General features: G+C 34.3%; 1 protein-coding gene across 7 annotated transcripts in view; it reads left to right on the top strand.

Moving 5' to 3' along the window:
• Nucleotides 1–24,878, top strand: part of LOC146994913 (uncharacterized) — a 691,669-nt gene that overhangs the window by 556,791 nt on the left and 110,000 nt on the right. The window contains exon 1 of one of the 7 annotated variants that reach the window (XR_015043335.1): nucleotides 11,543–11,958. The exons of the other annotated variants lie outside the window; for them this stretch is intronic. The gene's annotated coding sequence lies outside the window, so the exon portion shown is untranslated. Of the gene's footprint in view, nucleotides 1–11,542; nucleotides 11,959–24,878 lie in introns of those variants that run through there. 7 annotated transcript variants of the gene reach the window in all.

The raw sequence follows: 24,878 nt of genomic DNA, 5'->3' as shown, positions 1-24,878 counted from the left end.
TTTTAGATTTTATGGGATAATAAATGAGTTCTTTGATAAGGTCATCCATAAAAGCAAAAATTATGTGCACACTGAAATGACATTCTGATATCTGAAGCAAATTAAGGATTTCTTTATACTGGCAAAATTTGAACGTGAAAAACGAAAATAGAATAATAGGTTCTTTGTACATAAAATTATAGAGAATTTTTACCAGATAACTCAATTTTACGCCCTAAGGCCATTCGCAGTAATTAAGTCAATTAGGATGCAATCACATCGCTCACTCGAAGGTGAAAATATAGAATAGGCAAAGTCAAGGGTTAAATTCACCCATTCTACTGAGAATGCACCAGCAAAGTTAAGCACTACGGCGGTTTTACTAATTTCTGAGTAATCTATTAATACGAATGGGAATAATTCTTGGATTTTAAACTTCTATTCGAAATGAAGATTTAACTTGAAATTAATGTAGGTAATTACTGAAAGAATTAGTTTTTTCGAGCGTAGTTTACATAAGATGAGATCACTTGGGGTCCCGTGATATGAACCGGCGAATCAGGATGTTGAACCATGAAAGCATAGTAAATTGTTAATGTCTTTTTACAAATTTATTGTCTTTATTTATTGGCTTTTTATAAAATTTTAAACGATATTAAAATGTTCATGCTTTCAAAATAAAAAATTATTAGAACTAACATTTGTTATGTGTATAATGTATGTTGTCGCCAATAAAGTCTGCTTGGCAACATTTGAGCCGGCGAAACGGAAAATTACCATAAATGCTAATGTTTAATGTAAACCTATAGTCCGAAATTTTGCATACACAGCTCAAGTAGCGACAATCTCCTCTGCGTAATATCGTAGTATACGGTACGGCCCTGGAGCGATTTTGAAAATTGTTGCCAACACCAACATTGACTCGTTTACTGCTCATGGTAAATACCACGTTTACTGCTCATCACAATGTTACCAAAAGGTACATTATAATGAGCCAAAAGGTGCATTATTATAAAAACTACTGTTGTACAAAGTCGGCAAATCCCGTGTGTACCGTATACCAGGATACACTCTCCCATTTTTCAGTGCAGTTCAAACCTAAACGGAGCAGCAGTATCAGGAGCTAGATTCTGTCCAAAGCAGGCGTAGAGACTCTGTGAGACTTTGGCTTTATTCCAGTTACTCTGTAATAAAGCCAAAGTCTACGGCTATAAACATAATGGCTATAAACATAATGGCTATAAACATAAAACTAAACTCAACTTATAACCCATACCGCAGATACTGGCAAAACAATCAAAGAACTAAATAAACTTAATTCTTAACCAAATATTAAAATACTGGGTAGCTTGCCCTTAAATCGTTCTCCGAGGTAGATTCTTTGGCCTCGCCATCAGTATCATTTCGACTTTTATTCTAAATAAATTCAACATAACAGTTTGAATAAAATACGATACAACTAAATATTTTGACTTACAATTTTTTGAGTCGAGATTTTCCACCTTTCTAAAACACTGAATTACTTATTAATTGAAGTTAACCAATTTGACATGACTTATAACAAAAATTCACAATTACGAAACACATTATTGCTTATTATACAATTTTTCTAACTAAATTACATAAATAATCACAAATATACGAGTCAACTTAGTTATAATTTTAGAAATTTACTACATAATCTACTTCAAAATATTCATATCCAATTAGATTATTTACAATTTTTATAATGTTTAACTCTGGTTGTTTTCGTAAATAAATTATAATTAAGATACAACAACACACCGAACAAGTATTGATTTTGAAGTCAAACAACAAAAATCAGCGTTAATTTTTCAAATTTTCACAGGACTAGTTTCGGTGCTTTTACCGAACCATCATCCTCCATAAATACTTTATATATATTTTTGAAGTATTTTAAAAATATTCTTCTCTAATAGAGATTGTCTGTTTGCATTCACAGAAATAGTGTGTAAAGTCTGCATTTTGTGCTTCACAATCCCATTTACATTTTAGTTTGTCCGTGATTTAGTGCTTGATTTATTCTTTTGTCACTAGAGAGCCTTTTTGTCTTAACTTTAGGAAAAATCTGAAATAATTTTCTTCCAGTGTTACCATTATTCAACCGGTCTTGCCATTTTTTTCATAATTTCTTTTTGCAATAATATTTTCACGTATTCTATTGAGAGGATGAAACAAATATCTATGTTATCGCTCTTAGTTGCTTCCTTCGCGGTGTTGGGTAAAATCCTAGTATACGGTGCAGCCTTGGCGCGGTTTTGAAAATTATCGCCAACAGCAAACATGATCCAAAGAACGTCTATATATATACTATAGTGTATATACATTGTGTATACATAGTATATACTATGTATAACTATATATATTCTTCGAATGACCCGTTTACTACTCATCGTATATGTCCAGTTTTTACTGCTCATCATCAAAGTCGCCAAATGTAGCCAAATCCCGTGTGCACCGGATACTAGGATTAAACCCAGTGTTGTCTGTAGCTTCATTCCCAACACTCCTATGTAACCTTTAACCCAATTTATTTTCAAGTTATGTTTTTCTATAAGTTCTACAGTTTTATTTCTGGAAGTGCTTGATTTATAAAGGGCTATAAAGTGGTCTTGTTCCCCCGTACCCGGGAGGAGCCGTTTATGTATCCATTACATAAGAGAATCAGAACTTGCACCTGGAAAAGTGCAGCTCCTGCTAAGAAGTTGTTTTCTTAACGTTTATGTAGTGCGTTACGGTTTTGCAATCAAGTTGATTGCAGCAGGAAACCGAATTCTAACAGAAGCTTTTGCGTTTATTAGAAATTAAAGATTCACAGTCGAATCCCAAGTTTTAAACAATAAAAACTATACGTTAAATAAGATTCAAGTCTAAAATTAATAGGTATGACAATGGATTATCATTTGAATATCATACGTGGGTCACCTGAAAGCAGAAACTGAAAGACAAATTAGTCTTTATTGGAAAGGAAAACCACATTAACCCATCGCTAGGACTTTAGCAATAATCTGAGAAGTACACAGTTCCAGTCACAGATTATTTTGTGGCGACTTTTATAATGGATAATTTAGAGAGGGAAAGAAAATGTAATGGTTAATCTTCATATTATAGTAACTTGGCGATTTTTGGCGAATATTTGGCGACCAACCCTGCTACAGCAACCTGCTAGTTTTTGTTTGGACGCCATTTTGTTTTCACAAAGTAAAGGCATGTTTTTTTTTTCAACATTTTTTCCAACAATCTGCTAGCCGAATTACACTTATGCTAGAACTTTTATGGAACAAAAGTGCTTAATCATGACGAAGATTAGGTGAGAAATTGGGAGAAAGTGCAGAATCGCAAACTGCTTGCCGCGTTTTTAAGAATTGCCCATACACGGTAATCCATGTACACGCCGACCTATTTTCACTTAAAAAAACATCCCAGAATTGCACAAAAATGGCATTGCGCCCACTCTTGACTTTATCCATGTACACTGCTAAAGTCTTAGCTAATAAACTTTATCGCCATACCAAAATGTCTCCAAACTACCTGTTACCATATTCCAAAGATTAGCCAATGTGGTTTCTTGCATATTTTATTTATTTTATACGTGCAAATGTTCATCCTTGGAAAGAACATATACAAGCTGAAGATATAAAAGCTTGCATAGTATACAGACTTTTTAGCGATCAGGTAATTTCATACATGTCCTTTTTACAGACTTCAAAGATTCGCAAAATTTTCCTGCATTTTCGTGCAAATTTTTCTATTTCATGCGAAAAATTATTTACATGTTTCATATATAAATTTGCTCTGTAAAAATAAATTTCTGTGCACGTTTGTTCCACTACTTTCCGGAAACTTCCGATCGTGGTTTTAGCTAATAAGCACTTAGAAGCAATTTCGCACCTAATCTTCGTCATGATTAAGCACTTTTGTTCCATAAAAGTTCTAGCATAAGCGTAATTCGGCTAGCAGATTGTTGGAAAAAATGTTGAGTAAAAACAAAAAACAAAATGGCGTCATGAAAAAAAAAAACTAACAGGTTGAGCAGGGTTGGTCGCCAAATTTTCGTCAAAAAATCTCCGAGTTACCATAAGCCGAAGATTCACCGGATGTATTTTCATGACCAAAATCTCGCCAAGTAAACAAAGAACAACAGTCTTGTATTACAGTAATAACTCGTTTTCTAATAATAAAACTATAGGGTTATATTGGGTCGGTAGAAAAACTTGGGAAAAGAAACAGTAAGGAAGAACATTTTTAAAGTTGCATAAAATAGCTGGATATACCATATGTGTGGAAGTTTTTCATTTCACTAAATTATATTTGGCAAACGGAAGTCAAGACGGCTTCCTGAACCAAGATCCTCACTAAATTATCTATTAAGTCTTCAAACGGAATACCCGAAAGCAGCTGAAGTTCATAGCAAACTGTATGGTGTTTACAATTCACCTGCACTTCATTTCAACCGCGTCAGTATTTGAGGACAAGTCTCTTCATAAGGTTTTTACTAGTCTTTCATGCGTAGCTAAGGTAACAAAGCGATTTATAAAATTTTCCGAAACGTACCTACTGACGATTTTATGATCATGGTCCCAGCGAGCTAGCACCCTAAGGAATTCGTCGCTTAATTGGCATAAAAATTCAGCGTCTAGTTATTTAGCTGAAAGATCTTTAAGAGAATAAGTAAATTTTACATTTCCGGCTGGCCTAATCATAATTGCGGATAGCAGTTTGAACGGTTGCGGCAGCCTCCTGCTGCACATTACTGTTAACATTATCATTTGAATCCTCATCAGTATTACAGTTATGAACAACATTGTTATCAGTAGAATTATTAACGTTTAAACTTAGATCACTATTACTAGACCCAGGATTATTTCCAAGAATAAGAGAACTAATAACATTGTTGACAACATCACATCTGTTCGATAAATAAAAGGTTACTTCTAGACTTTAAATGCCCAAGCATTTTTATTAGTTTTATTATTATTATTATTATTATTATTATTATTATTATTATTTTATTTTTATCATTGCGAGATATTTCAGATTTACTAGTACAACCATTTCTTTTACTTTTAGAATTACTATTACCTAAAACAATGGAATTTGGCTCAGGGCCTACGTTGGCGGTACCATCATTACATTTGTCATTACCTTTAACAAAATTTGAAGAATGCCAGGTAGAATTTTCACTTACCTTCTGAAACCTCAATCTGCTTGGTTAGCATTCGGACTGCAGACATATAATCATCAGTAGAAAGGCCAATAACCCATTGTCCCGCAGTTAATTCTTGGTGCGTGCAACACGTTTGATCCTCAATAAATGAAAGTCTTCTTCACACGCACCAATCTCCAAGTTCACAAATCTTGAGTTGAATGTTCGTTACCCAGAGAACGTCCATGTCCGTCCGTTAGAAGTGACGGGCGCTAAATACTGATTCAAATCTGAGTTATCCATCAAGGCTGAGGCCGAAGTTCCAAAAACATTGCGGGACAGAGTCGGGAAATCTTCGGCTTCCGCAGAGAAACTACGCTCGTGTATCATAAAAACCACTCTACCCAGCAGAGTACAGAAATCTCTTAGGATCTTGGATCATATCTTTACTGCTGGCTTTAGCTACTAGGAGCTCTTACCAGTATATTATCATTTTACCATAGGCCACAAAGTTAAAAATTTAAGAGGTGCATTTAAAAATACACCGCGCCCGAAGGCGAGATCAATAAATGAGAGAACTCATAAAATAAGTTTCGCTAAATTGCATATCATGGCATAGCATGGGTGATTATATAAATGGTGGCGAGAAGCGAAATGAAAGTCTAAGCTTCTGGGTGAATCAAGAAGAGCAGAAACACGTGATCAGCGTCCGGCATTTAGATGAGTCGAGGAGTCAGAGTTCGAAAATTGAAGTTTTTTCTAGTTTTTGGAAATAAATAAAGTTCGAACATAGTAAAAGCAACATCTATCTGTGAATTTAAGAGTCCTATGTCTTTTGAAAATCTTCTAAACTTGCGATAAAATCATTAAATGAATCGGAAATTGTAAAAGACGAAAATGAGGTCATGTAGCTCACTAGGGCTAATGAGTGAGAGTAAGCACTTGGTGTTACCACGAACTTTGATTTTAAAACACACGATACGAAATAGTAAAAATAAAAAGTAAAAGTAAAAATTTTGGTTAAATAAGTAGACAAAAGAAGAATTCATCGATGAAAAATAAAGTCCTAACTTTGCAAAGTTCATCTTTCTTGAATAATAACAGAAATCTCGCACCAACACAGTAGGCGTCTAACACACAACTTCCTTCGGTGCTCGGTGTTGCCAGCTCGTTCGCTGGATTCGAGCCTCGAACCCAACTACCGGTGTTCACGGTTCATGTTCTACTGACTATATTTAGAATTCTCTTACTTCGTTTACAGAACTTATAAAACATGTGGTATTTTCCCGTCTCTAGTCCCCTGTTCCGAATTGCAAAACTGTATGTTATTTACCTTTCGTGGAATGTATAAAAATTAAAATTCAATTTCGTAGTTTGTGATTAGCAGTAGGGTAACAAACGTGTTGGCGACTGATTTTTTGCTATGATAACCAGGAAAATGAACTGCTAACTCAAATAACTTAGCACAAATACGCTAAAAATCCAAAGGCGAGAAAGCGCTTAACAGTGATATGAACAAGTTAATTATAAAAAAAATTAATATGAAACTACTATTAAAAAAATCTGAAAGGTTTCAGATTTTAAATTACGTCCGAAGGGGCTTTCTTTTTACATTTTGTTTGTTACCTTTATTTATTAAATATTACGTTCTTCGCACTTTAAAATTTAGTTCAAGAGCAATATCGCAAAATACTTTTAAATTGAGCCTACCTTTAGAATTTCCGATACACAGTCTCGCGCGCTGGAGATAAAAATGTTTTTTCTATACCACGTTGCCATGACTCGCTTTGAAAAGCTTGAGTTTGTTAAATCAAAAGTTCGTTAAAGTTTTACAAAATATGAAATCGATCATAAAACAAATTCCAAATTTAGGCTTCTACATGCCCATTTTCGGGTGGAAACGTACTTTATTCAAAATTGGATGCCTCTAGGTACCCTTGTGTTTTCACAGTGCAAGAAATATACATACATTTATGTAGATTTTTCATTACTTAATTTCTTCAAATATAATGCAGGACTCTAACATTGGGTGGCAACAGTTTGAAAAGTAAAACGGACATTTATAGTGATCCAACGCAAAATCCCAAAACGAAAACAATAATCAGCCCCTTTAGACTAATAAACAAATAAAAAAATGTGAAAGAGTTCAGATTTTACATTACGCCCAAAGGAACTTTTATTAACCGTTTTGCGTTACATTTAATTACGAATTATCACGTTCTTTGGACTTAAACCATAAAAATAAATTCAACGGCAATATCGCAAACTAATTTTAAAATGAGCCTACCTTTAGAATTTCCGATACACAGTCTCGCGAGCTGGAGATAAAAAGGTCTTTTCTTCGTGCATTGCTCGATTTGAAATCGTTCAGTTCGTTAATCAAAAATTCGTTGAAGTGTTACAAAATATGAAATCTTTAATAAAACAAATTGCACATTCCAAATTAGGGCTTCCAGATGCCCATATTCGGTGGAAGATTACGTTTTTCAAAATTGAATGGCTCTAGGTACCGTTGTTTTATCGCAATGCGAGAAACATATATACATTTATGCAGATTCTTCATTATTTAATTCATTTAAGTGTAATACAAGGCTCTAATATTTCGCGGCAACTATCTAAAAAGTGAACCGACATTTCAACGCAAAATGCCAAAACGAAATTAATAGTCCTACTGAGCAAATTACCCCTTTGAATTAAAAAAAACCGTAACTATTAAAAGAAAAATTATTGTCTAAACAGTGAATAACTAGTAATATTGTTTTAAAATTTTCGCCAAAACTGAGATATGTAATTAAAATGTCTAAGAATCGAATTATAGTCCATATATTACGAAACCGATGGAGGCTGAATTTGTGATGACGTCAAGGTCATGTGAACATACATAACTATGACGTCACAAAAATTACGTAATCTCTAATGTCATGTGCTACCTTTTTTCTAATTTTTGATTCTGCTTCTGCTACATTGGTTAAAAACTCTCTGACAACGCTGAACTCATGGTTAATCTTTAATCATTTTTAGGGTCAAAGTGAGTTTGCTTTTGCCCAGTAACGGCTAATTTTACTTTGATTATAATGGTAATTGCATAATCGAAACGCAGAATATAATCTGTTTACGCATATCGACAGATTTCCATGTTTTATAAGGACTTTCACAGAAGAAGATAAAAACTTAGGACTTCAAGATTTTGTAGCATCTGTTTCTTGCAGACGAGAAAACCCATAAAAACATACTATCAGCTCATTCGCCAGATTTTGAAACGAGGTCTAACTATCAGTATTAATTGCTCTTAGATCATCTGCCACTACGAGGTCGCTTGGAGTCCAAAGAGAAATGTTTCCAATCCTGCAAGAAAACTGGTTATTTTTTTCATATTTTTTTAAAAACTTTTAATGGTTTTAAAAGCAAAATCTGGCAGGCTATGTGTGAAAACTGCAGTTTTTAAATGATTCTAAGAATAGCGTAACAATTCGTAGCTAAAATGAAATATTCCTACAACAAGTAAGCCGCCGAGCGGTAAAATGGCTGAACACTGGTAGTTCCGACCTGGGTCCGATTCTAGGGTAACGAGCTGGCTGCATGCGTGTTTTCGTCGTTTTCCCCATTGCAACGTGTATACGAGCCAGTTTCCCTTAGAAAGTCTTCCACGAAGGCATCGCTCCCCTTAAGCAGATAGCCTAAGGGACTGTGCTTTGCCAGAATAATAAATAAAATAAGTAAACGTACAGAAAATAAGCTCTTGCAGGATTATTGTAACAAATCATCTGCAACCCTGGCAAAATTCATGTTTATCTGTGGAGTGTAGCATATCTGTGCCACTCGTGTTCACTACATTAAAACATAGCTCAAATTTCGTGTACTGTGGAAGTTTCAAATTTCCTACAAATGCGGAGCAGGAAATGACAGACCCCCGTCGATTTGTTTTTCCGTTCTTTGCCGACTGAATAGTTGACTAAACGGCTTTAAGTAACTCCTACCAATGAACGAGCGGTTAAGGCCGCTGAACACTGGTGATTAGCTCTAGATTCAAATTTCAGCGAACGAGCTGATTGCTTGGGCGTTTTTCGTAATTTTTCTGTTCTATCACAAGAGCACAAGCTATTTCCTATAAACTTCCTCCTCGAATACCTTCCTTTCCTTAGAGAAGCAGCCCTATTATCGAATTTATGGAATTTTATGGCAGCATTGAATCGAATTTTATGGTTTAACTGCGAAGAACATGATATTTAATAAATAAAGGTAACGCAAAAAACGTTAAAAAAAAGCCCCTTTAGGCGTAATATGAAATTTTAAAACTTTCAGACTTTTTTTTGTTTTTTCCGTTTTTGTTACTTTCTAATTGTATTTATCCTTAGAGTCTGCTTTAAATTGGGTTCGACGTGTATATTTACTAAATTACCTAATAACGTAAAACCTTTCCAGCGTGTGATGCTATTAGTTCAGCGATCGAGGTAAAAATTAGAAGATTCGAGACTATTATACTGATCAAAACTGAGTTCAGGTTTAATAATAAGACTTTTCTAATTCCTTTCGTGACTGACGAGCGTAAACGTGTTATCAAAAATCCAATTAAATAATTAAACAATTATTATAATTAAAATCTGAATGATTTCGGACTTTAGCAATCGCCCAAAAGCATTTGGTAAGATTTGTACGCTCTCGCTGAGTTCGCAGTCTACCATTCTGCTCTTGCAGTCACTCGTGCTATCTTTATTATTAAGAATCATTTTATTCGTTCTTACGCCATATACGATTCAACAGCAAAATTACAAAATATTTAAAAGTAGTGTATCGTTATGCTTCTAGGCTGTATTATTATCAAAAGAATATACTGGAATTCCCGATGTAGTGTTAAGTGTTGGCATACATTTTTCTACTTTTCAGATTTCCTCATATCAGTGTTCGTTTTTTGTTGGTAAGATAGCTTACAAAACATTTTTTGTGTCTTTGTATTATTAATGTTTTGTGTGCTAGCTTTATTTTTTAGATATCACGTTCTTGGCACTTACGTCACATAAACTTAAATTCATTAAAGTTTTAAAGACAGGAAACTTATAATTTAAAATTCAAATTCTGTACTTCTAAATGCATGTATTTGGGTGGAGGATTAAGTTATTCAAAATGTAATGGCTCGCTCTAGGTGGCATCGGATTTTCCCAGTGCGAGAAATATACATACATTGCGTGAAGATTCTTCATTATTTAAATTCTTTAAAGATAATACAGGATAATACAGTATTTGGTGATAATACAGTATTTGGTGTATTATCTCTAAAGATAATACAGTATTTGGTGGCAACAATTGGAAGCTTGGATAGCACTGAAATTGCTATTCAAGCTTCCAATTGAAATTGCACTGAATTGCTGAGTAGCTTGAATAAGGCACTGAAATTTAATTTCAGGTGAAATTTCTTCAGCATTATGAATCTGTTAGAATTGACTCTAAAAGGGTAGCCAATCCTTAATGTCACCACTAAACTGTGCAATTTCTGATTTCGAAAATTAAATTTATTTTTAGATCTAGTGAAAGTAACAGAGTTCTGAGACTCATCTGCTATTGGCGATTTTGCATGGATTCGCGCAATTCAAGTCATGTTGCCTCACCTTTTCCCGTTCTTCGTATTCTTTTTGTTTTAGTTTTTCATCAAGTTCTTCTTTTTGTCTCCGTTCACTAACAGTCGTTATCAAAAAATCGGAAACGAACTGTGAATTATCCAAATACTGTTTACTCTGAAAAAATAATTTCTTTCAGTTATGTTATTGTGATCGTTTGAAGCAATGTCGCTCCAGTTTCTTCGACAACATATAACAAGTCTTTTTTCTTAAATCCTTTTGCTGCCGGAAATATTGTTTCGAATCAGAAGTAATGTCATGACACCTAATGTCAGAAAATGTAAAGAACAACTGCAAACAAAAAGGTACAGATGCCTTTTAAATCACTCAAATGAACTACAATGAATGAATACGATAATTTTAAAAAATTAAAAGCTATATATTCAGTTAAAATGCAGCTTTAAATTAGCATCGCTAACAAAAACAACATAAAAAATGGCCGAAAACTTTACGTTCTAAACATTACGCAAAAAGGAAAAAGAATATTTTTTAACAACAATAATAATTGTTGCCATTGAGCAACAAGAAAAGTAATAACGAAACGTAAGTTAAAAATATTAGATAAAGTAGTAGTTAAGTTTAAATAACGATGTTAATTACTGCACAATCCTCATCAGGCACCTCGAAGTCAGAATTTTGAATTTGGAGTGTTTTTGCTTCACTTATTTCACACTTTGTTTAGATTTAAAGCATTTTTGTTTAGCATACTCAGTGATTTGGAAGCGAGAAGTGGCAACATTGTTCGAAATAAATTATTTGCAACTCCAGTTTGACAGACTCAGTGATTTGGAAGCGAGAAGTGGCAACATTGTTCGAAATAAATTATTTGCAACTCCAGTTTGACAGACTTTTACTATTCTGCAAAGTGTAAGATATTTATGTTTCAATTTTAATCCACAAATTCAGTTCTTTCAAAGCAATGTGTTTCCGCGACCTCAAACAGAATACTTATTATCTAGCGGTATTCCACCTGTCGATAGACATTGTTGCTCGTGACGTCAGTCACGATTTTTCTCCGCGCGGAATTTGATTTAATTTTTGAACCTGGCAGCACAAAATTGTAAGAATGAAATGTTTATGTTTAGAACAGTTGAGTGCGTAATAACGAAACTAAAATACTGATATAAACTCAATATTTGGTGCAGAAACTTTATAGATGTAGGATTTTGTATAGATACGCTTGTGTTATCTGGAATTAAGGCAAGTATGGTTTTATTTTCTTTATTTATATCGTTTAGAACTTTAATCTTTCCTTGCGCATTTTGAAATGTCATTCCAAAGCAACGCTATGGATGACATTAGCATCTTGAGAAAAAACAGAAGCAAATATTTTTCGCTTTATTACGTAAATTAAATATTATTATTATTATTTTCGAGCAAATATTACTCGCTTTATTATCAAGTTGGCAGACGTTATTAATGATAGTTCCGATGATGTAAATAATGGTGATTTAGAATATTTTTTGGGATGGACTTTCGGAGATGTTGAGTGAAATGAAATTATTGGATAATAATAGCATTCATAATTTATTCTCCGATACTGAGTATGAATCTGATGTTTTACAATGTAAAGAGTATATAAATGCTGGCAAACTCGCTATTTTTAAAGCACGTAAAGCTATGCTATGTCGTAGCTTAGCTGCTAATAGCGTTCCAGTTTCTTTCCAAGTATGCCTCCTATTACGCTACCAGTGTGTAAGTAAAGTTTTAGATGTTTTATGAACAAAAATTAATCCACAAATAATTGTTTGTAATAATAAATCCACGTCATAATTTGTTAAGTTGTCAAGCACAGCCTTTTAATATAGACGTAAATTTTTAACTAATACGATTATTCAGTTAAGTTTGGAAAAAATACTTTTGAAATTCCAAATATTTCTTGCTCTGAGCTTTAAAATTTCGCAGTTTTAAAATTTATTTCATTATTCCGATGGCTTTAATTAATATAAATACAACAAAAGAAGAGTGAAAATGCTAATAAGCATAGTTATGAAGATATTAAATTATTTTAGTTTGCTTTATAATATTAAGATTATTTTAAAATTAATGGAACCCCCCTTAGGCAGATAGCCCCGTAATCAAACTAACCAAACTGCAATTAAATAATCTAATGTAAACTATTCGAGGTCTGATAAGCATTTTGATTTTGCTTTCATCATCACGTTTGGTTTAGGCCAGATGCTATATGTAACTATTAGTGTTATTTCTAATCTGAAAAGGAAATTACAATAAATGAAAAACAGAGTTTGGGTTATTTCTGTGCGAAAAAGGGAAATCTTCATTTATTGGCCTATGAAATTGGTCAGATTTATCACGAACAGTCTATTATTACATTCAATTTTAAAATCATTCATAATAAGGAAATTTATACTGTTGAAATAGAGTATGATAGCGAAACGAGAAGCCCATTTCTCCACATTCCTCTTCTAATGAAATGTTATGGTTGCATTTTTTAAATTATTTTATGCACTTTTATTAATATCTGATTTCAAAACAAGTTCCCTAAGTTGTTCTGGTTTTATTTTTACTAGAACGTTAAAAATATTGAGACAGAATATCTAATCGAGACTAATGTATTTTTGTATTCCTTGCAGTCTGAGAAGTTCTTAAGTATTATTTAAATCGTCCAGATTCAATTTTAATACTGAACACTAAAAGATATTGCTTTTCCTGGAATATCTGAAGTAAAAATATTTGAAAAGAACAGCTTTCATTTTAGTATACTGCCATGTATGCGAAATGTTTCACAATTATAAAGATGTAGTACAATTAGTGGGTGAATAAATAAAATGAAACGTTACGTTATTGCGAATGATACCTTTAGAGACGGGTTAGTACGAACAGTAAGGATGTCGGATAAGAAGAATAACACATAAATGAAACGAAAACTGTAAGGACTCGGACTTTACCTGTGGTCCAAAAGGGTTTTTTTAAAGCTCGCAGTCTGCTGCTGCATCTACTCTAGCTAAACCATTTCTTTCTGTCATTTTAGCTTTATTATCAAGTCTCATTTTCTTCACACTTACGCCATCTACAATTCAACAAGAAAAATTGGAAAAATTTTAAAAGCAGCATGTGTTCTACTATTTTCAGTGTTTTCTCAGTTTACCATGTCGATGTACTTAGTAAGATGGCTTGCGAAACTTTTTGTGTTTTGGGTACTAACGTTTTTTGTGTTAAATTTATTAATTAAATATCCGCTCTTCGCACTCGTGCGATAAAAATAAATTCAGTTGAATAGCTAAATAACAAAATATTTAAAAATAGCATATCTTTAGAATTCCCAATAGATAGTTACGAGTGAAAATTACGAACATCTTTGGCCCAGCTCGCTTTCAAATCGTTCAGTTTCAAACTTAAAGTTTTACAACCAGGTGCAGATGCTCGGGTGTAGAGGACTACGCTATTCCAAACATGCTGTCCCTAGGAACAGTCGTTTTTTCACAGTGCGAGAAATATACTTAGTTAGCCACAAAAGTCTGCGTACAGACTAAATTTTAAATTAAAAAACACTGAAAGCATAGAAAAAATGTATTTTAATCATTTCATTTTTTTTCTTTTATTAGCTAAAATTGTAAGCTTAAATAAAAAGTAAATAATATCAGTGCAATATTTTTACATTTTTCCAAAAATATATTTTGTCACAAAAAACTCAGAAATTCCCTCCAATAAGTCTGCGTACACTTAAAAAAATGCGAAATATAAGTTTTTTACATTACTTCAATACTTTGTAGGATATCCTTTATTCTTCAAAACAGCTTGCAGACGTCTGGGCATTGACTGAACTAGTTTTTCAGTGTCATCCGACGTAAATTTCGCCCATTCTTCCTGCAATTTACTAATTAGCTCATTTCGCCAAGTAATATTGTGTTTTCGAATTCGTTTCTCCAATTTTGCCCACAAATGTTCGATTGAATTGAGGTCTGTTGACTGTGGAGGAGTACGCAACTGTCTTGGAGGGTGATAGAGGAGATATTCCTTCACAATTTTAGCTGTATGTTTCGGGTCGTTGTCTTCTTGGAAAATAAAGGTATTAGAAAGGTTTAAAATTTCGGGCACTGTCTTGTAGACGTTTCTTCAGAATATCCAGATAAACATACTTATCCATGACTTAATACTTATACTTACATAGCTATCCATCAATAATGTGAAAATCTCCAACTCCTTTCGATGACATACACCCCCATACCATCACACCGCCAGCTCCATGTTTGACAGTTTGATTTCAATTTCTCAGATTCAGTTCTGTTCATGGTTTTCTCCATACAATAGGATAGCTATTAACTTTAAATATTGTAAATTTACTTTCATCTGACCAAATTACATAGTTCTAGAAGTCCTGCGAAGAGTTTAAATATGTTTTGGCAAAAGCAATTCGTTTCTTTCTATTTGTCTAGGGAAATGTATAGCTTAGACCTAGGTTTGCATCCATGATAATCGGCCTTTCGCAGCACTTTTCGTATAGTTTCAGGAGAAATTTCCATGTTGCTAGTTAACAAAATGTCTTTTGCAATGCTTGCAGCAGAAAGTGTTTAGGATTTTGTTTAATTCGTAAAAGAATTTTTTTTTCTTCTCTCTGCGTTCGGTCCCCCACATCTTGGTTTTACAGCAAGACTACCAGTGTCAAGATAGTTTTGAATAACTCTTCGCACACTAGAAAATGGTTTTCCCAATATAACGAAGAGTTTTACCTTCATCTCTCAATTTGATAATTAGTTGTCTCGTAACTAAAGGAATTTCTTTATTGGTTGTCATTTTCGTCAAAGAAAATAGAAATAACAACTTCCAATGAACGTGAAATTTGCTTCGGAAGTCAAGGACCTTGAAAGTGTAATCTTGTTTGCATTCTTCAAGTTTGAAGTTTAAAAGTTAGATAAGAAATCCTCCTCCTTCGCGTTGTACGCAAACTTTATAGGCTTTGATTTTTGGTCACTTTGGTCACTTACATTTTAAAAATTAGTGTGCATAAATTATTAGGTATAAAAATATTACAGTTAAATAATTTCAAAGTCCCTTATTGAAACTAAATATTTAAAAAATAAAACTTTAAGAAACCACTCTTTTCGCACCTTAAAATTTGGATTTGATATTTCTTTTCTTGATGTACGCAGACTTTATTGACTAACTGTACATTCAGGCAGACATTTACTTAGTTAGTTCCTTTAAAAGTAATGTAGGGACTTTCGAAATTTTCACAGTAATGAAATATTTATTCCCTACTTACAACTGCATTTATTCTTGCTAAGTCATTTTGTCCATGCTGTCACTTTATCAAACAATGGGGCGACATCAAAATTAAGCTGATCCCATTTCTTAGTTCATCAGAGAAACAGTTATTTTAAACTTCTTGCATTTCCAAAATTGATATTTTAACAATTTGCAGCAATGTGGAAGCGTCATTTGGAATTTTGAGTGATCAGGAGAATGTTGAAAAATGGAAACTTTCTAGTGTCCTAGAAAAGAAGCCCTCGTTCGCGAAAAACGATTAATATATGAAAGAACCATGAAATAAAAGATATTTTTGGAGTATGAATTAGGAAATGCATACCTGGTAAACCGTCCAATACATCTAATTTTCGGTGTCCACCAACGGCCGAGTGGTAACGCCGCTGAATACTGGTAATTTGACCTGGGATCGAATCCAGGCGAACGAGCTAGTTCCCCCCCCCCCATGTAACTAAAATATTCTGGTTAAGTAACCTTAATAAATTCTGACCTTAAGAATGAATCCAGGTTCCCTTAGGAATTCCTCCACGAAGAAATGTCTCCCATAGGCAAATAACCATCGAGTTGCTTTGGCTTTACTTATTATAGGCTAACAACGACATCTGTTCCTTAACATTATCGTCTGAATGTAAAACGAAGTGTTGCTTTATGTTAATCTGTTAGTGCAGAATGATCGAAAAATTAATGTTAAATTATTGAGGTCTAACTGGGAGACAATGGTTTGAAAAATTAGTAAATAAGCAAAGCTTGTGATTTCTTAGTATTTTCTTAGAAAGTATACTCCATATTCTTCCATACAAAAAAAAAAAAAAAAAAAAAAAAAAAGGGGTTTAAAGGAAACGAATTGCGAATATGGCAACGGTCATTTAACACGTTGAGCGCGGCGCCGAATTTCCTGTCCTTTCCGTTCAGCCGGTAGCGAGATCAGCCGTAAAGCTAAGACGTATTTTTGTTTAGAATGTTTCAATACATTTCATTAAAACTAAATTTGATCACATTTCATTGAGACTATATTTATTTTTTAACTTTAAATTTTAAGATTTTTTGTTAGCCAGGAAATTGGCCAAGGTATCGTAATTTGTTCAGCATTTATGTTCTGCGCCGCTTCTTTGGCTAGCTGATCCGCCAGCTCGTTTCTTGTTTGACCAGCATGGGCCTTTATCCATTGCAGCTTTAGGTTTAACACGTTTTTTCCGCGGGAAATAGTTTAATTTTTTAACTATTTCTCGCGGACCGAAGCCAGCCAAACGATAATTCCAGTGCCAGTCCCCAGGCACCGACGCCAGCCACACGGAAAGTTCACTGCCGGTACCCAGGAACTGACGCCGGCCACACGGAAGGTTCACTGCCGGTCCCTGGGAACCGGCGCCACATTTAACGTGTTAAACCTAAAGCTGCAATGGATAAAAGTCCCTGCTGGCCAAACAGGAAACGAACTGGCGGATCAGCTAGCCAAAGAAGCGGCGCAGAACATAAATGCTGAACAAATTACGATACCTTGGCCAATTTCCTGGCTTAAGAAAAATCTTACGCAAAAAATTAAATCCCTGTGACAGGAAGACTGGAACTCTGACTCATTATCCCCACAGTAACTTATGATCCCCTCATAATACATGCTCAACTTGTACGGTATATAACAGGACACGGTCCTTTTCCGGTATATTTTGAAAGGTTTGGCATTACAAATACGGCACAGTGCATTTGCGAGTTGGGTACACCCAAACATTATGTAGTTAACTGCCCAATAACAACTGATTTGCACCTGCCGATCCCGCCAACGAATGAGCAAGCATTTAGGTGGTTGATGATTAATAACAAGCATACAGTACGAAAGATGAACAAAATTGTTAATAAACTTACGGACCTCGGCACTGACCTATGTCAAATCTGATTTTATATGTCTCTAATGTAAATCGTAAAGAAACTATCTTAATCTGCAATGCAAATAAAAACCAAGAATTGCCCCGTTATGTGGACTCCCTCGGTTTTAAACAATCCTCTGGCTTTGAAGCGGACATGTCAGGCAGTCAGAAAATCACTCTCTTGGCTATTCCAAATGTATCAAACTGTTCTAATGTACTGTATATAACATACTGTACTATACATAATGTGGACTCCCTAGGCTATGAACGTTCCTTTGGCTGTGGAGCGGACATGTGAGGTAGGTAGATATTGACTGTTCTGCTATTTGAAAATTAATACTATAATACGTATAATATGATATACTTATTGTTTTGATATTCAATTGGCTAATATGACTAATAACATGTACGGTTTTATTATTATTTATTTGAGTAATTGCATAAAATCATTGAGAGATCACTTTGTTTCCTTGTACTATCGAATTGACATTTATACTGAATAATTATTTTAGTAAGCACATAGAATTCTCGTATTAAATCATTGTATTAGAATAATCGTATAAAATCATCTTACTGAATCATTGAATAGTATTCAATTTCCAGTGTGCAAGTCACATTGTGTACTGTTCATTTCTTAAAACTGAATTGTTTTTAAGTAAATGTAAAATCAGTACCATAATAAGTACTTAGATGACAAAGTTATTGCTTTTAATGTTTACTTATCTGATTTATTTAATTATGGAATGGTTCTGTCATTAATTTGAGTAATCGTTTTCTATCAGAGTAATTGTGTGTTGTATTGATTCATAGTATCATAGTTTTGAAACATTGTAATAGAGTAATCGTATTGATGATTGTGTAGATGATAAGATTATTACTTTTAATGTTTACCTACGTAGTACAATTGCTAGAGTAATCGTATTGAAGAGAAATTGTATTGTTTTATGGTATTATAGTGTTAGCTGGTTTGGTATGATTTATCATTGTACTTAGAAAATGTATAGAATTTATTCAATATTTCGCAATATTTCGCAAAATTGGTTTTGTAGATTTCTACTATTTTGGTATGGTTTCCGATTAAACTGGAAGTTCTGTTCAGAACCTTAAGAATACCAACTTCTCTCAAGTAATTGCTCCAAACGGTAACTATTGTGTCAGCTATATCCAGCCGTTCTTCCCATTAAGCCCATCAACGGCCGAACGTAAAACCCGCTGAACACTGGTTGTTTCGTCCGAGGTTCGAATCTTGCGAACGGGCTGACTGCTTGGATGTTTTCGTTGTTTTTCCCATGTGTAACGTGTATATCAGCTAGTTTCCCTTAGTGTCCTCCACGATGGCATTCCTTATCGTAACACTTTGCGGGCCGCGCATTTATCGAAGCGCCGTTACGCTGCCGCCGGTTCACGCAGGTTCTACTGCTCGCCAACGGTGATATTTACGCAATTTTTCGAAACATAAGTAGTTAGTATATAATTATTATTAAAGAAAGCACTAAAATAACTGTTACACTATTTTCATTCCATTTTATTCCAATTATATTTTTTAATTAGTACTAAAACGTTTTATTTAGAAAATTTAACTCCTAGGATTCATAGTTCTTTTTAGTATGATAATTCTGAAAAAATTTTCCAACATGCAGAAAAACGTTGCAGGAAGAACACATGTATGCAGTGGAACTTCTTTTCGGCAGTGCAGACTTTACAGGCCCTTTGCGGGTTTTCAATTCTCCCATTACCACTAATACGTGTTATTCTATGTTTTCTCAAGTCCGTAGTAAGTCTGCCTGGTGGATCAAACCTCGGCGATCTTTTATCACATTGAGCAGCCGATCTTGATTGTTGCTCCTCTTCATTCCCATTAATCCATGCTAGTGCAAGGTTTAGTAAAAATTGTTTGAATCTAATAGGATTTTCATAATTTTTTATGTATATCTGGAACGCGTTGAGTAATGCACAGTTTATGAGATATAAAACCGGTTTTTTTTTTTTTTTTTTTTTTTTTCCATTTTTTGTTTTTGTTTTGCGGAGTATGGAATAACACGATAGGTATTGATCGGCGTGATCAACACCTTTCATAAATTTATTACACTCTTGTATGCAAATTGGGGTACTATTCGGTTTCGAGGGCCGTAAAAAAATTGCAGCGAAAATGCTGATTTCAGATTGCGTAAGTTTATATAGTTCTATATTTCTTAAGACGTCATTGAAATACCAGTTTAATTTTTAATTCCTTTTTTGCTATCCTATGGATTTAACAATTTCGGAATTGCCTATGATGAAAAGTCTGCGATAGAATTTTGGGTAAAGTGCAGAATCACCCACTGCTTGACACGTTTTTAAGAATTGCACATACTCGGTATCCATGTGCCCATCGACCTATTTTCACTTGAAAAAAATCCTAGAATTGCACAAAAATGGCACTGCGCACACCCTTGACTTTATCTATATACACATCGACCTATTGTCACTTAAAAAGTAAAAGCAAATTGACACAATTCCAATTGCTTTTACCCTTGTAAAAAGCGGCAAAGAAATAAGCGGGAGATTCTGCACTTTACCGAAAATGTTTTCAAAGAAAAGGCATCATTCATTATAGAAAATTATGTTTGAACAACCAACGAGATGACATTATGCTTTAGTGGCCAAAAAATTGATAACTTGGTAGCGAAATATTATATGAAATTAACCTTTCATCTGAATTAAAACATCAATATTTAAATAGTTATTTACTATTGTACTTCCTTTCTTGCGTTAGGGTTGCCGCAATTACTTTTGGCAGCACTGGCATCAACAATAGTTTGGCGATTTTTTACGGCCCTCGAAACCGAATAGTACCCAAATTGGTTTAATGCACTTCTTTTTGGTTCTTTTACTCACACATTCGACCATGTCTGCTGAAGTTATCGTAGAAATCATCATTATCAATTTTTTGGCCGAATTTCATTTTTGTACCATAATTTCCCCTTTCCTACGAAATTGCATTGACTTATTTTTCAATGTAGCAGATTGGCAGAACAATTTGGCTCTCCTCTGTTTACTCTAATTTTGCACAGATGTTTGTTTTATGCTTTAGTAACTCCTCTGCAACCTTTACATTATTGTAATAGTTGTCCACATATACATTGTGCCATAAATTTAAATCTGGCGATAGCACGGACCTGGCGAATATTGTTGCAGTTAGCGATTTTCCTTGCGCGCAATATATTTCTAAATTGCATATATAACCAGATGTCGCCTCAAACACCATACGAACTAAAATTCCATATTTTATAATTTTCGCAGGATTATATGTACGAAAAGATAGCCTGCCCCTCCATGGAATGATACCTTCATTCAGCGATAATTCTTTCTCAAGTTTATAAATTTTTTGAAACTTTTCTACCAGATACGAGTAAACTGGTTTTATTTTATCAAGCCTTTCTTAGCAATGCTCGTTATTACTGAAGTGCCAATACTTCCATAACTGCCGAAATCGGTTCCTTGGCATAGTATTCCCAAAAATAGGTGTATGTAATCCAGGGTGAGTAGACCAATAATCGTCTTATTCTGGTTTTCTTACTATTCCCATTAGGATAACAAACCCCAAAAGTTTTTTCATTTCTACAACATTTGTATCAATCCAAGCTTTATTCTTTTTGATTCAATGTTGTTATCATTAGTCTGCTGATTATGATATAAGTTTGTTTGTGTGGCAAACAAATTAAATAAATCGTCCCCAATGAACAATTCCACAGTTGATAATATATCTGGTGTGTATGGTACCTGTAACACAAACTGTTCCAGGCAAGCATGAAAGTTAGGTTTAAAATCAACTTCTGACCAATCATTTGCCACAGAATGCTCTTCATCACTTTCAGATTCACTAATTATTGGTCTTCCCTTATTTCTGAATCGTCTCACAATTATATCGCTTCCACTGTCCGAATCACTTTCACTATCAGAGCAATTATCCTCTTCTGATAACAGATCAGCATATATTTCCTCATCGAAGAGCATTTTGAAGGATATCTTTAAATCTAACGTAAGTTTCCGATATTTGAAGGCAGCGAAAGACAGTCTCAAACTAACAAAACAAGCGTCCACGAAAAAAGATTTCAATAATAGACAGTCTGGTGAATTGGGAGAGGAAGCAGTTGAAACCAATGTTTCCTGATCGTCAAATGTTTTGCTATAGTATGTCTATCTATACAAACGTCGATGTGAAGCATCGTCGTTCGCGAAAATAAGTTACGCGTACGTGACAGCGGCCGATAACTGTTGCCGAGCAAAAGTCACGCCAGCGTGACAGCGGCCCGCAAAGTGTTAAGCAGATAGCCATCGATGCTTTGCCGTAATCGCATAAACCAAACCAAACCAAACTAAACCTCTTCCCATTAAACAGATACGAATTCTCTTGACCAACTGTAAATGAAATAGAGTGTAGGCACTGTGACCCCACAACCGGTGAACCTTTTTTCAAAATGCCAGAAAAAAATTACAGCAATAGCTATTAATTTATCTCCTTCTCTCCATAAAAGCCTGCGAAGTCAAGTTTATGCATAAATGATGCTGCTTGGCGACAGTTTTACGGTGAAAGTCGTAATACGTAAGTACCAACGGTTTTAAGAGAAAATGGCTTCCATGAACGATTCAGGTAAATAAAATCTCAAAAGCATCAGTTCAGCCACGCGTAACCAAAATTTGTACAAACTTCTGGTATAGAGAAGCGTTACTTGTCAAAATACTAGATACGCAGAAAAAAAAAAAAAAAAAGAATTGAATGCTTTCAGATTTTATATTACGCCCAGTGGGATGTTTTTTTGGTTTACATGTACATGCATGTTTCATAAGCCTTCGAGATAACGTCGCTTTGTACTAAACCTATTTAAAAACAGCCTCTGTACAGAATTTCCGATAGACAGCCTCGCGCGCTGGAGATAAAAATATTTTATTTCGTAGTGTGTTTGACACTGCTGGCTTTGAAATCGTTTAGTTTCTTAATCAAAAATTCACTAAAGTTTAAGAAATGTAAAATAGATAATAAAACAAATTCGAAATTCAAAATTCGATCTTCCAGTTGCACATATTCGGGTGGAAGACTTCGTTATTCAAAATTTGATGGCTATATTTATCGTTGTTTTTCCATAATGCGAGAAACATTCACGCGGGGAGAAAATATTCGGTGACGACAATTTGAAAAGTGATGCAACCATTTATAGTGATTCAAAAAAAAAAAAAAAAAAAAAATGCCGTTTCGAGACTTCTGGGCTTCTGGGCGCCCGTTTAGGCCAAAAAAAAAAGTTTACCGAGTTCCTCACTTTTATTCTGTTAAATTAAGTGTGAAGAAATTTATTGAACTGCTAAGCGAATAATCGTTGGGTTCAAAGAACAGAAAGCGTAAACTCAAGAAGGGTTGTTATTATTCGCTCAAGATAGGATTAACAATGCGCCTCTTTCTTCGGACGTGAAGGAAAGCCTCCACTCGGGACTCCACTCAAAAGTAAGAAATAAGAACTAATAAATGACTAACAAAGAGATTTAGCCGAAACTAACACAATTCTAAAATAGTTGGCCCGTAATCTTAAAGCCCACCAGCGGCCGAGCGGTAAAGACGCTGAACACTGGTAGTTCGGTCTGAGGTTCGAATTCCGCGAACGGGGTGGCTGCATGGACGTTTTCGTGGTTTTCCCCATGTGTAACATGTATACGAGCCAGTTTCCCTTAAGTCCTCCACGAAGGCATCCCTCCCTTCAGGCAGATAGCCCTCGTGTGCTTTGCCATAATTTAATTTAATAATACAATCCAATCTAATCGTAATCTTAAACTAGCCGGCGAACTATCAAAAAGCGCATAATACGGCCGAGCGTAAGAACGGCTTAGAGAGACGTATCCCAAAGGCAAACGCGCGCTGTTCACGAATCCTAGCTCTCTGTGTCGAAGTTCCGTTTGCCGTTGTCGCAGTCTCTAGCTTGCAAGCTGTATACCGGCTCTCTTCCTTTGGTTGCTTCATGTAGCGGTGCAGGGACAGAAATGCCTAAGTGAGTCCTGAAAACAAGATATAATACATAAAATAATTTTTTTTTTCATAAACTGGAAAACTATATATGGCCTAGCTTGAATTGCCGGTTTGGCATCGCCTTATTGCTCGAGTAAAGGACGAAACACCTTCGTATTTATTTCTTAAATATTGTTCATTGAACGGGAGTTGGTTTGTTCCCCTTGAAAAGTCAACTAATTTCCGATCAATAGCAGTGATTACTTGCATTTAATTTAATTACTTGCTTTTAATTTATTTCTTTTTACAATTGAAATTTCGTTATTCATGATTTAATTCCAGTCCCCGTTAAACATTTTTAACAATTTACATTCAAGTTACTTTAAAACATTTTTCGAAATTGAACTTACTAAGTATGGATTCACTCTTTTAAGATAATTCTACTAAAATTAGTCTTAGGAGATAATATAATAAATATTCTTTAGTAAATAAATTATTATTAACTTACTTTGCAGCAATTGCGCAAGTAGTAGAATAACTCGATTTCGCACTAAATGAATTTAAGATCATACAACATTATATATATATACAGCCTTTTTTTTTTTTTTTTTTTTTTGCATTAAATGAGTGATGAGGATGAAGTCAAAAATCATGCTATAAAGACATATTCCGCTGAGATTTTTGGGCAGAGCAGATGCGAAAGCACATTAAACTTTATGTATGAAACTTTTGGTTATAGCTGAACATGAAAGTCGAAAATGGGCGAAGAAATTTCATACTAAACAACTTTCCCTGACCAACCCTGCCGTAAAAATTGCTGATTACGATTTTAATGACTTCAGTTATATGGACAGGTCTCTAGCTATTTTAACAAATGGATTATGTAACTACTGTTATGTGCTTACTGTATCCTTTATCCTTATATTTGCACATATTAATATCTGTACCATGCGTTTTATTCTGTAGAATATCTGTGTAGGTCATATGTAACATGTCTAACTAAATTTTATCTTGCTAAAATATTATCGCTGGTCTCGCTTCTTGGTATTGTAATCTTT

Source organism: Stegodyphus dumicola, chromosome 10 (assembly GCF_044657685.1).
Source record: "Stegodyphus dumicola isolate Sdum_Otavi_A_Nest chromosome 10, ASM4465768v1".
Taxonomy (NCBI): domain Eukaryota; kingdom Metazoa; phylum Arthropoda; class Arachnida; order Araneae; family Eresidae; genus Stegodyphus; species Stegodyphus dumicola.
This window is presented reverse-complemented; position numbering and strand designations above follow the sequence as displayed.